Source organism: Aulostomus chinensis, chromosome 4 (genome assembly GCF_037954235.1).
Source record: "Aulostomus chinensis isolate RoL2024-O1b breed Wild chromosome 4, RoL_Achi_v1.0, whole genome shotgun sequence".
NCBI lineage: Eukaryota > Metazoa > Chordata > Actinopteri > Syngnathiformes > Aulostomidae > Aulostomus > Aulostomus chinensis.
The window spans coordinates 28,980,766-28,995,093 of NC_141323.1; the positions used below are offsets into that span (position 1 = coordinate 28,980,766).

At 41.6% G+C, this 14,328-nt stretch overlaps 2 non-coding genes across 2 annotated transcripts; one reads left to right on the forward strand and one right to left on the reverse strand.

The window, feature by feature from the left end:
- Positions 1-5,217: 5,217 nt before the first annotated feature.
- Positions 5,218-5,290, reverse strand: trnaf-gaa (transfer RNA phenylalanine (anticodon GAA)). The gene has a single exon. It is a non-coding gene; the product is annotated as a tRNA-Phe (tRNA).
- A 4,195-nt stretch (positions 5,291-9,485) lies between these two features.
- trnak-uuu (transfer RNA lysine (anticodon UUU)) lies at positions 9,486-9,558 on the forward strand. Its single transcript has one exon. It is a non-coding gene; the product is annotated as a tRNA-Lys (tRNA).
- Positions 9,559-14,328: the final 4,770 nt, after the last annotated feature.

Sequence of the window (14,328 nt, forward strand, 5' to 3'; positions counted from 1 at the left end):
GCGATAAAAACCTTCCTTTTAACAGGCAGTATATGTCGAGCAGATCCAGGCTCAATGGGGACGGCCTTCTGCTTTGACCGGTTGGGGGGAAAGAGAGCAGGAGAGTGGGGCAGAGACAAAGACAGATAATGGAGGAAGACAGATATGCAGAAGGAGAGAGAGGGACAGAGATAAAGAGAGAGAGAAGGGAAGAGACTGATGGACAGACGGTGAGCAGGTGGAGCTACGGGTGGCAGCTTGAGCCTCTTCAGGTCTGCAGCCTCCTCCAGCAGCACCCAGATCTGGGATGAGAGGAGCCTGAAGGCTCCGGAGAAGAATACGAGTTATTAATACGTATGAGTATGATTTATGTATGACACATATAGGAGGACAGAGAGGAGTAGAGAGAAGCCCAGTGCACCCTGGGAGATCCCCCAGCAGTCAAAGCCTATAGCAGCATATCTAAGGGCCAGCCTAAGCAGCACAACTATAAGCCTGATCAAAAAGGAAGGTCTTTAGTCTGCTCTTAAAGGTCGAGAGGGTGTCTGCATCCTGGAGAAACTGGGAGACGGTTCCACAGGAGGGGAGCCTGATAGCTGAAGGCTCTGGCTCCCAGTGTACTTTTAGAACTCTAGGAACCACCAGTAACCCTGCATCCTGGGAGCGAAGGGTTCTAGCTGGATAATAGGGGACTAGGAGCTCTGTCAGGTATGAAGGAGCCTGACTGTTGAGGGCTTTGTATGTTAGAAGGAGAATTTTGAATTCTCTTCTAAATTAACAGGGAGCCAATGCAGAGAAGCCAGTACAGGAGAGACATGGTCTCTTCTACTAGTTCTCATCAACACGTGGGCAGCAGCATTTTGGACCAGCTGGAGAGTCTTTAGGGACCCACTGGTGCAGCCTGATAGGAGGGAATTGCAGTAATCCAGCCTGGAAGTGACAAAGGCATGGACTAGTTTTTCTGCATCTTTTTGAGACAGGATGTGTCTGATCTCAGCAATGTTTCACAAATGAAAGAAAGCAGTCCTAGAAATTTGCTTAATGTGGGCATTAAAGGACAGATCCTCATCAAATGAACTCCTAGGTTCCTTAGGGTCATGCTGGGGGCCAAGGTGATACCTTCCAGGGTACCGATCTCATAAGATAAACTTGTAAAGTGTCATGAGATAACTTCTGTTGTGATTTGGCACTTTGTAAATAAAATTGACTTGACTTGACTTTGAAGTTAGAATTAAATGTTAAGTAGAAAAATCTTCCCTCTTCAATCCTGTCACTAAGTGTTGTAAACTGTTTCAAACAAATTCTACTGTTCAACAGTTCAAGAGTTTCTAATGAAGCTGAATGTGCTCTCTTCTACTTTCCTCAATTGTGTTTCTTTCATGTCCTCCTGAGATCAAAGACAGAATTCTCGGTACTGTCAAAGCCCTGATGACATCATCAGGAATTCTGACTTTGATCTGGAGACTCTTGTTTCATCTGAATAAGAATAGAAAGTGGATGGAGGGATGGACTTAACACTGAAATCAGCTGATCTGATCCACATTCTAATTTTTCCTTTCCCTCTTTAGGAGTCATGGAGAATAGTAGTGTATATAATAATGTATATACAACCTTGGAGTATCTTTCCAAAGCTTTTAGTATTTCATCTTGTTTCTACTTTTAGTTTTAGTGTCTGGATCTTTTCTTTTTATATCCTGCTGTCTGCTCTTTGCTTTTGGAGCTTCCTTCAACAACTACCAAGCCTCCTGGGTACTGTAGGAAACATGGTCAAGTTCTTCTTACTTTTGCAGTCACGTCCTGCTCACATTGGTCTGTCTTCATTTTGACTCCTCCCACTGCCACAATGACCAGCCTTTATACACTTGGTGACTGGGGCCCTGGTTGCTGCAGGCCTCAACACCAGCCTGTGGTTGTGAGCAGGGCAGAACAGAACTGACAGTATCTCACATGCAGGACCTGGGTCAGCGCCTGGTGCCAGCTGGGGCACCGCTTTAACCTGGACCCCCTGGAAGATCTTCTCCAGGAACTCGCCTTTTTGGTTCCATCAAGGCCTGTGAGGATGGTGAAGAGTGATCCACCACCAGGCAGCACAGTCAGCAGCAGGCATTTTGTTCCACTAGAATCAAATATGATAGTGCAAGACTGGTGAGTACTTGCTAACTAACACTTCCTGTTTTTGTTGCTATTCTTCCATGAATGTGCTCATGTTGGCTTGTCCCCAACCACAGTTTCAAAGCCATGATGACATCTTTCATTAACAATCAGACTTATTTTTTCTCTATTTGGACAAATAAGGTTTCAACTGACACGGCTGGCCAACGTCCTGGAGTTAATTCAGCCTGTAGAACCAGGTGCTGGTTCCTTCTTTTACTCGGCAGGAACAGGCAGCAGATCCAAGATCAGTAGGTGCAGATGTCTGCTTTGACTGGTAGGAGGAAAGAGAGCAGGAGAGCTGGTCAGAGACAAAGACAGATAATGAAGAAGGAGTGCTGTATTCTGCTAGCACATGCTAGTCACAGTCAGAGATAATGAGTCTCAGCAGGTAAAGATTCATCACTGATTTCAGAAGATAATTGGACGTTCACTGGAAGACTATGAATGTTTGTGGGTCAGAGGTGAAAAGAGTACAAGTTCACCTGTTGTGTGTGATGGGGCACCAACATGCAAGAAGTTTTATACATTTTGAGCGAAAAAGCGTGAATCTTCAAGTAAAGAATTAAAATTATTTAAGTAACAATGAGGTCTCTGTAATAAAACAAAAGGGACAATGACTACCTCACCATTTCCACCCCTCTTTAACAGATTCACATTTCAAAACAACCAAGTTTATTTTATTCCCTTCTTTTAGTAGAGGATGGTTTTGATCCATCAACCTCTGGGTTCTGGGCCCAGCACGCTTCCTCTGTAAATCCATATTTTGGATTCTGGCCTTTTCTGCTTTTCATTTTGCGTTTGTATTAAAGTTCTATTGCTGAAAAAAGTTTTTTTTTGCCTTTTTAAACACACACACACACACTTCCAGTGACTAATCCATATTTTCATCACTTAAACCACCACTGGAGTATTGAAAGAGATTCCACATGTTGGTCAACCACAGAAGCTTCACCTGGTGACGCTCATCCAACCATGCATGAAGGTCAAGCTGCATTATCTGCTGTGCTCATTAGCAGGGGAATTAGCTGAAATGGTCAGTAACAGTAACAGGGTGACACTTTATCACAGCAGTGGACAAACATCAGCATTCATCACACAGCAGCTCCTCTGATCAACAGAACAAGCTGAAGTATTCTGGAGAATGAGGGCATGGATTCCTCTACCTCTCACATGCTAAGCTAGCACTCTACCATTGGAGCTAATTCCCCTGCTAATGAGCACTGCAAATAATGCAGCTTGACCTTCAGATTTGAGGGAAGAAAACCTTGAAACATTCATTCATCTTCTTCCACTTATTCCTGTTCAGGGTCTCGGGGGGAGCTGGAGCCTATCCCAGTGTCTACGGGCAAGAGGCAGCATTCACCCTGGACCAGTCACCAGTCCATCACAGGGCCAACATACAGGGACAAACAACCATTCACACTCACATTCATACCTACAGTCAATTTAGAGAATCCAATCAGCCTTTTCCCCAAATTGCATGTCTTTAGACTGTGGGAGGAAGCCGGAGTACCAGAGAGAACCCACACAGGCATGGGGAGAACTTGCAGACTCTACACAAGAAGATACTGCGCCCGAGCCGGTACTCGAACCCAGAACTTTCTTGCTGTGAGGCCACAGTGCTAACCACTGCACCACCCTGCAGCCCCCTTGAAACATGATGATGTTATTATTTATGTCTTTAATGCACCCAAACCTTTATTTTTCAGGGGTTTTGAGTGGTTCTGGGTCATGAATCAAAATTTGAATTCGACAAAAATTTCATGCAGGGTCACTGGGGCCACACGTTTCATGTTCTCAACATATTGAAACTGTAGAGTGTGTGACATGTGGTGTGTTTGTCAAGTTCATCAAGGACAGTAAACATGAGCAGGTCTAGATTCACCTCCATCTTTGGAGGTTGTTGAATTTCCTCCTGAGGACCGTCAGGCTGTTTCCTTACTTTGCTGTGACACAACAGCAGACAGCAACAAGGACTGCTGTAGTGCACTTGGTAAAATCACCATCTGTAGACTGGACCAATATGCTGATGTGATCCTTTGATTAGTTTCGGATCAGTCAGAGATCAAAGACTGAAGCAGGAGATCAATGCTCAGAATTCAGAGATCAAAGACTCTTGGAGCGTTGCCCTCTCTTGTCTTTGGGCCTGGATGTTAATGAATGTTTTACACATTTCTTTTTAAGAAAAAACTTGCATGACATTTCAAGGAGTTTTTCCTGCCAATACAGGACAACACCCACTCACAAACCAGTGCTGGACAAGTTCCTTCAAAGCTGTAATGCCTTATTTCTTACTTGTTACTGTCATTTTAAAATAATTGGTTCCATTACGATTGTGTCTGCCAGCGCTTGGTGACTGTACAGGAGGTCTGTGGACCGCAGGGCCACAACAAGCCCATTTCCTCAACTCTCCATTTAGTACAGAGGTCCCCAAGTATGGACCAGTGAGGATAAATGTGATAGTGGAGAAGTCCTTTTGTTCTTCAACTGGTCCAACTTGATGGTGAGATCTGTGACGCCATCTTGTGATAGTGGATTCATTCATCTGCTATTTCAACAACACTGGAGTCTCAGAGACTATTTCCCCAACCTCTACATTGGAATCTACACTGTCATCCAGTCATGTGACTGAAGTCATCCAGTCATGTCAGTGATGTCACTTGGCCACACATTCTAGAAAAGAACCCAGACTCCACATTTACCCCTATCTATTATTGTGTCCCACCCTCCTGGTCCTTACTCTGAATTCTGAAGTGGAACATCCACAGCACCTGAACAGGGACTTGAACCCTGTACCCTCAGATTAAAAGTCTGATGCTCTACCATCTGAGCTACTCAGGCTCTTTCTACAGTATTTAGACAGGAAAAGAAACACCTGTGAAGGTCAAACTGATGCTTTCTTGACTTGTTCAATCCTCCATGTTAAAGTCCACCATGCTTTTGATTGGCTCTGATTCTCTGTGGCAAAATCCAACAAGAGGCTCCAAAAATGTCTTGAATGTCATAAGAATACACAGGACAAGATGTTAGTTTCCTTCATGTCTGCAGTTCCTCCACTGCAAAGTAAAGTCAATGCTGTTCCTCTGCTGAAACCTGGGATCGGACCAGGGACCTTTAGATCTTCAGTCTAACGCTCTCCCAACTGAGCTGTTTCAGCTCTGAGTGAGGGCCCTGCTTCTCTCATTTTATAATCTCTTCCACTCTCACTAGACCTGAGAGAGGATTTGAGCTTCTGAAGTCACGACACATTGAATAGTTCTACAGGACCAAACTGAACGAACTGAAGAAGCTTCTTGGAACTCTAAACTTCTTAACTCGCTTTCTCCAAAAACTGTGCCTGGACGAAGGCCGTTTCCAGCTGTCCTTCAAGCTGACGAGGACCAAGTTTGATGACCTGTTTGGAGGATATCAAGGATGGACACCAACTACAGGCCCCAGGTTCGTTGACATGACTTCACTGACACCAGGGGAATGTCAACGCTGACAGGCTCTCTGGACTCATTGTCATGAGAATTTGTCACATAAGTTGAACATCTTCACATACGTGAATTCATTGAAGGAGTGTGGTTCTAGACCTGCTTTACCTGTCAAGTGTCTTGAGATAACTTTTTTTGTGATTTGGCACAATATAAATAACATTGACTCGACAATAAATCGACTCTTCCCCCCCAACCGTTTAAAGCAAACAGCCGTTCCCACTGATCCTGGATCTGTGCAACGTTCCTGCTTTTTAAAAGGAAAATTGTCATCATTGCTTTTGCAGGATGTGCTTGCTGATGGAGAATTGTTGGCTATGAACTCATTGAACTCACTCCAAGTCATTATTTTTGAGCAAACTCATGACTCCTGATGTTTAGCCACGTTACCGGTCTTCCCCATGACGGGTCGGTGGCAGCACTCGTCTACGTTCTCCCGCAGACTTTCTGCGGTTCCATCTTCCAGATTTTATTGATGAGGATTGTTGGTGGATGAGAGAATTGAAAATTTCTTACTGCAGTTTGAGGTTTGTATGATTGAAACTGTGTAGATTGGCGTTAAGAAGTTAGCTGGTTTGGATAAATTCAGGTATGAGCCACCACACTAAATCAGGCACAGGTATGACGTTCACCCTGACATAGAACATCAACAGTTTCATGTTGCTGGCAGGACTCCAACCTGAGCAGGGAAACCCCAATGGATTTCTCGTCCATCGCCTTCACCACTCAGCCACAACAACCACATTCACACACATTTGAAGAGGATGGATATTCACAAAATTATCTTAGTTTCTGTCACAAGCCCATTTGTGTGAGGTCCTATTTTCTCTTTTTCAGCATTCCTTTGTTTCCAGGTCTCTAATAAGTGCAGAATTACAAAGACAAGCAAGCTTGATCCATCCTGGGCAGGTGATAGGAGCCATTGACCACTGGCCAGAGACCCTGGCACAGACGTTGGGGTGGTGATTGAGAGCATTTATACAATTATATTCTACATTTATAAAATTCTACAATCCTACAATTTCATTGAGCAGACGCTTTTGTCCAAAGCCATGTACGTTTCTCACATGTATAGAATATATATGTTACTCTTTTATCTACTGATTAACCACAAAATTCAGTCAAATGCCAGTAAATTCTGAGTATTTATTCATTATTTATAATAATTTATTATTTTTGAATCCATTTTCACTGTCACTCTTCTGTTCATTTTCAGTGTGACTCATAAAAATGAACAAACTTTGACGTGTTTTCTTCTCTTGTGTATCAACAACTTCGGATTTGGAATCATTTTTCAAAATGTCCTCCAGAAGATGGTTTGTAATTCTGTCTCTCCCTCATCCTCAGCTGCTGCAGCACTTTAAAGAAAACCTTTGACTCGTGGATCTAACAAAGATCAGATGTTGTCTCCTCCAGAACATCAACACTTTAACGTTGGCAGGACTCCAACCTGAGCAGGGAGACCCCAATGGATTTCTAGTCCATCGCCTTCACCACTCGGCCACAACAACCACATTCACACACACATTTGTAAAAGATTCACATTTACACAATTCTTTAAAATTGTGTCACAAGCCCATTTGTGTGAGGTCCTATTTTCTCTTTTTCAGCATTCCTTTGTTTCCAGGTCTCTAATAAGTGCAGAATTACAAAGACAAGCAAGCTGGATCCATCCTGGGCAGGTGATAGGAGCCATTGACCACTGGCCAGAGACCCTGGCACAGACTTTGGGGGGTGGTGAGAGAGAGCATTTCTACAATTATATTCTACATTTATAGAATTCTACAATCCTACAATTTCATTGAGCAAATGCTTTTGTCCAAAGCCATGTACGTTTCTCACATGTATAGAATATATATGTTACTCTTTTATCTACGTATTAACCACAAAATGCAGTCAAATGCCAGTAAATTCTGAGTATTTATTCATTATTTATTGTTATCTATTATTTTTGAATCCATTTTCATTGTCACTCTTCTGTTCATTTTCAGTTTGATTCATAAAAATGAAAAAACTTTGACGTGTTTTCTTCTCTTGTGTGTCAACAATTTTGGATTTGGAATCTCCTGACAAACAGACCACATGACCAAGATGAAGTGTTTTTGGTGAGTTTGGCTCCTGAGCTCAAGACAGTTGTGACTAATAAAGGACAGCTTCAAATGCAGCTGTGAAGCCTCATTGTCAGCTGGGAGGAACGACAGGTGTCTCCCTCTAGTGGCTCCTCACAGCAACACGAGCCTCATTTCATTCACATGCATCCACCACCTCACGACCAAAGGCCAGTTGGGCCTCGACAGACAGGTGAGTTTCAAGTGTTGGACAAAGGTCTTTAAGATGTTCTTATTAATTCTATAAAACCTGAGATTAAAATCTATGGAATTACAACAAACAAGCAGTCAAACACCTGATCAGATGCTCCTTCATGAGGCTGAGAAGAATCAATCTAAACTGGGATGAAGAAAATTAATTGAGAAGAGAAACCTACTGATTGGATGACATGGACCCACCTGATCCATGTCAGCCTTGTTGGAGCAGAAAGAGGTGGATCAGAGGAATCAGTGGATCAAGACTCAGGTGTCAGATGAAGAATCTCTTTATTCACAATGGAGTCAGAGAAATCTTCCAACGTGAGAGAACCTGAAAGACCATTTTATACCAAAGACAGGCTGTGTGTGTGTGTGTGTGGGGGGGGGGGGGGGGAGAGACGGGACAATGGCTTAAGGGAGCTCCAGGTAACTGGTTTGAACTGGTCCCTCATCTCTGTGAGTAGAAACCATCTGAGGTGGAGGGTGAAGATCTGCTTTGACCTCCTGATCTCCCAGTAAAGCCAGTATAGATGCTGAGCTTGGAGGAGTTGATGGCCTCCTTCATCTTCTTGTTGGAGATGTTTGCTAAACTCAGCACCACCACAGATCAGAGGAAAGTCCACTTGTCAGCTGGACACTGGAGTTTCTAGTGACCTGCAGGATCTTAGTTGTGGTGGCAGCAGGCCTGTTCTAAGAGCTTTGCTCACATTCATGATCAGGCTTCATAATGGTTCTGGACCACTGAGTGATAGAAGCTGATCCTGGGGCAGCAGAAGACAAATATAGAGAAGAAAAGACAAAAGACAGAGAGAAAGGAGGGAGAGAATGACAAAAAGATGGGAAAAAGATGAGGGTGAAAGACAAGCAGAGAGAAAGACAGGGGGATGGAAGACAGACAGACAACCAACAACAGCAACAGCAACAGCAGCAATAATAGTTTTGATATTGTCCTGTTATTGATGTTTTCATGTGAAAGTGGCATATTTAAGATAAAAGACACTGTTAAAACAGAAAGATCCAGAAAACCCACCAACAAAACGTGTGTCTGGTACAGATGTGGAATTATTGGCTCACACAATGTTGAGGCAACTGGGAAGAAGACAAACAAAAAAGGCTTGTGTGATTCAGACATTCATCAAAAATGGTCCTGTCGAACTGTTCAATGTGTCATGACTTCAGAAGCTCAAATCCTCTCGAAGTTCTAGTGAGAGTGGAAGAGATTATAAAATGAGAGAAGCAGGGCCCTCACTCAGAGCTGAAACAGCTCAGTTGGGAGAGCGTTAGACTGAAGATCTAAAGGTCCCTGGTCCGATCCCAGGTTTCAGCAGAGGAACAGCATTGACTTTACTTTCCAGTGGAGGAACTGCAGACATGAAGGAAACGAACATCTTGTCCTGTGCATTCTTATGACATTCAAGACATTTTTGGAGCCTCTTGTTGGATTTTGCCACAGAGAATCAGAGCAAATCAAAAGCATGCTGGACTTTAACATGGAGGATTGAACAAGTCAAGAAAGCATCAGTTTTACCTTCACAGGTGTTTCTTTTCCTGTCTAAATGCTGAAGGAAGAGCCTGAGTAGCTCAGACGGTAGAGCATCAGACTTTTAATCTGAGGGTCCAGGGTTCAAGTCCCTGTTCAGGCGCTGTGCATGTTCCAGTGTTTAACAACATGGTACTGGATGAAGTTCATTGTTGAACAAACTGTCATCATCAGAAGTAGAAGTGTTCTTGTCTTGCCACTGCGAGACTGTAGCTGCAGGTCAAATGTGAGATAAAAGTGACTAATAATGATTTCATGTGGCATGCAATTAACGAAAGACCACAAATGACACTGGTCAAGTTAATTTTATTTATATTGCACCAAATCACAAAAAAACTTATCTCATGACACTTTACAGGTAGAGCAGGTCCAGTACCAAACTCCTTTAATGAATCTACACCCAACAATTCTCCATCAGCAAGCACATCCTGCAACAGCGGCGACAAAAACCTTCCTTTTAACAGGCAGGAACATCGAGCAGATCCAGGCTCAATGGGGACGGCCGTCTGCTTTGACCGGTTGGGGGGAAAGAGAACAGGAACAAAACAGATAATGGAGGAAGACTGATATGTAGAAGGAAAGAGAGGGACAGAGATAAAGAGAGAGAGAGACTGATGGACAGACGGTGATGTGAGTAGGTGGAGCTACGGGTGGCAGCTTGAGCCTCTTCAGCTCTGCAGCCTCCTCCAGCAGCACACAGATCTGGAATGAGAGGAGCCTAAAAGGCTCCAGAAAAAGAGACAAGTTCGTAATACCTATGAGTATAATTAATGTATGACACATATAGGAGGAGAGAGAGGAGTAGAGAGAAGCACAGTACACTGCATCTGCCATCTGTCTACTTCAAATTACACGCTGCATGACATTCAATTTGAAAGCTGCAGAAAGACGCTTCAAGAAAAGGTGTGTGAGGGAAGCTCGCTCATGCTGGTCCCCAAAGACTCAAAGCTGCCCTTTCCTCACAAAGAAAAAAAAAAGCTTACAGCACCTGGTATTCCCAGGCGGTCTCCCATCAAAGTACTAACCAGGCCCGACCCTGCTTAGCTTCCGAGATCAGACGAGATCGGGCGTGTTTTTTTTTTTTTTTGTGTCTTTTATTATCAAAAATACAGCATACATTTTTACCAACTGTACATTCTTATTTACATGACAAAATTTAACAATTATATAAAAAATAAATTCCTTCAGGAAAGAAATCTTACCAAAAAAAAACCCCACCCTTGATACACCTCAAACTTGATGAAAACACCATCAGAGGTTTTTTGTTTTTTTTTTGTTTTTTTTTAAATTAAGTTAAATTTAGACAAATAAACCAACACTATGGGCCTACAGCCACTGGAGCAATGCAGGTCATTCCAAAAAAATAAATAAAAATTAAAGAGAGAAAAAAAACCTCATGGGACTAAAAAGAACAAATTCCTGTCGTGAAGTGTCACACACAATTTTTTTTTTTTTTATGAAATTTTATCAAAATGAAATGTTAAACACACCCAAACATAAACCACCCAATTTGCTCACCCCTTTATTAAATTTGAAAAATACTTTGCTTTATAAAAAAAGAGACTACTTAGCTGGGAATTTGAAGAGAAAACATACCATTGTCAATCTTGTTAATTTCAATTTTGCCATTTGCTATGTTGAAAAATGTGTTTTTCCTGCAGAAAGTGTTTTCAAAAATATCCTTGTCCATGTCATGTAAGATTTGTAGGTGCGTCAAGAGTGTTGTGTAAAAAAACCCAAATATGTTTATTTTCTTCTTTTCATAGAGAGCGTAGTTTCTAGTTGTCCATATTGATTTTTTTGCAAAAGTGAGTATGGTATTTATGAGAGTCCTGTTCTGATCCTTTTGTTTCAGTGTTGTACCAAAGAGAAGAGTCCATGTCCATAGTGTTTCATCTGTCAAACTGAAATTGCAGTGCTCTTGCAGTAGCATCCTGATGAAATTCCTGAATTTATCCGATTCCTTGCAGTTGATGAATAGATGCTCCTGGTCTTCCGGTTCTTTATTGCAGATTTGGCATGTCCTACTGTAGTTTTCCTTATTAATCTGGTGTAATTTGATTCCTGTGAAAATTCTCCTGTGTCTGATATTGAATTCTAGCTTGAAAGTATTGCTGTCCATGTAAGGTATGTTAAGGTTTTGCCAGATTTTTCCTATCGGTATTCCCTTGAATAATTGTGCCCAGTGTTTTTCTGCTTTTGGAGTGCGTTTCATTGAGTTAATCCCTATGGTGTACCAGTCCTTTGTTTTCACCTGTGACAGCTCTTTCCCTGTGTACTGTGTGACAAGCTCAAGCGGTGGGAGTTCGGGGTCTGCTCTCGATTTGTCCGTGATGATTAAGTTTCTCCACAGTGAGGTTATGTTTCTGTTGATTTTGTTACCTAGTCCATTTAGGTAATCCTTTCTGCACGGTGTCCCTGTTTTTTTGAGTTGGGTTGTGACTTTCCTGAGACTGAACAGACCCCTTTCCCCCACCACTTGACCGACCCTTGTTATATTATGTTGCTGAAGTGCCCTGCATTTAAGTGTCCTACCATTGTGTGTGAAAAAGGTGCTTTCGAGAAAAGGTAACTGCAGCACATGACTTTTCTGACTGCACTTAGGCCTGAGGTGGGGCAGGAATTTGCCCCATGCCTCTAGCACCTCCTGGTAGAACATCGGTAGCGAGCCATGGCTTTTCCCAGGAAGGAGGTGATAAAGAGGGAGTTTCTCCCCCTCCCCGTACTCAGCCAGGTAGCCCGCCATTGTGTCCTCCCAGGGGTACTGCCTGTTCGAATCGAGAAAATTTCTAACTAATTTGGCCCTGAGTGCATCTTTTTTTGCACTGATGTCAATTAGTCCTAATCCCCCCTCCCTTTTATTAGCAATTATCACCCGATGAGCGATCGAATTTCCCTTTCCCCTCCAAAGGAAGGAGGAGATCGCTTCATTGAGCGAATTTAGTGCCCACTGCGGTAGCTCACAGGCCCCCAAAACATGATTAATTTTTGACAGTATTAAGGCATTGATGACAATTACCTTTCCTCTCAGGCTTAAACCCCTACTTCTCCATAAATAAAGTGTATTTTCTACCTTTTTTTACAAGTTCTCTCCACCCTGAGTCCCTGGCTTCCCCTTCATTTTTACCAATGTATACACCCAGTATTTTCCTGTATTCTTTAGTGCTAAAACCCCAATTATTTTTTAAACTATTTTTACCGAATTCCATCATTTCTGACTTATTTCTGTTAACCTTAGCTCCTGATGCTTTTTCATATCTTTCTAGATGTTTTATAATATAATTTAAATTTTCTTCATTTTTAAACATTATATTGATATCATCCGCAAATTGTGCTATTTTAACGACTTTGTCTCTATATGTTTTTATACCTATAATATTCTTATCATTCATTATACTTAAAGCTAGTGGCTCAGCAACAATACTATATAAAAGAGCCGAAAGCGGGCATCCTTGCCTTACCGATCTTTTTAATTTGATCTTTTCTGTTAGTTGTCCATTTATCTTTATTTGACTGTATGCGTTATCGTATAATAATTTAATCCATCTAATAAAGCCGTCACCGTATCCAAACCTTTTTAAAGTTTTATATAAGAAAAGATGTTCTACTCTGTCGAACGCTTTCTCCAAATCAATTCCGAGCAGATACCCCCCCTGTGCTGCCATTGTCCTGACGGTATCCTTTATTGTAAGGATCGTATCTATGATGTCTCTATCTGGTATGCCGTATGCCTGTGTATTACCAATAATGGTTCCTATTGTAAGTTTAAGCCTGTTTGCCAGTGTTTTGGTCAGTATCTTGTAATCTGTATTGAGTAAACTTATTGGTCTATAGTTTGTTATATCCTGTTTTGAACCTTTATTTTTGTAGATAAGTGAAATTATTCCTGCAGTGAATGTATTGGATGTTCTCTGTTCCCGTTCCATTGAGTGGTACAATGACAGCAACAGGGGAGCTATCTGCTCTTTGAAACAAATATAAAATTCTGCTGTTAAACCATCTACCCCTGGACTTTTGTTTTTATTTAAGCTATCTATTGCCGTCTTTATCTCATTAATAGTAATTTGTGCATCAGACCATTCCTTATCCTCCACTGAAATACTAGTTTGGATATTTGATAACAACTTGTCTACCTCTTCGCTATTGCTATATCCATTATCAAATAATTCTTTATAAAACTCTGTAGTTACTCTTAGTATATTTTCTTGATCGTCATATTCTTTTCCAGTTATATCGTTGATTTTTTCTATTATAGTTTTGTTTTGTTTTTGCTTTTCGAGCCCCAAAAAATATGCGGTGCATTTTTCTCCTTCTACTAAATTTTTAACTCTGCTTCTTATCATTGCACCTCTGCATTTTATTTTTTCTATGTTTCCTAGTTTTGCTTTATATAATTCATAGTTTTCTGTGTTTCTGTTAGGTTCTTTATCAAATAATGCTATTTCATGATTGATTAATTTTCTTAGTCGATTTTCTTCCAGCTCCTCTCTCCACTTTTTCTCTTTACTATAATTTATACTACTTCTTTTAATTCTTTGCTTTAGAATTTCCCACTTTTCTATAAAATTATTTTCTATTTTCATTTCAATTTTTGCATAATCAAGCAGTTTTGTGATTTTTTTAACGTAAGTTGAATCTGCCAGGAGGCTGGAGTTGAGGCACCAGGTACCTCCCCCCCTGAAACCTCCTGCAGCACCCAAGTAACACTCAATTGTTGCGTGATCACTCCATGCGTTATAATTATATTGTATTTTATTGATCTGTTTTGTTGCTTCAGGGGCCGCTAGACATAAATCTATTCTGGCTTGTTTCATTTTTCCCTGCACAACCTGTCTTCTGGAGTACTCTTTCTTGAATGGGTTGTGAATTCTCC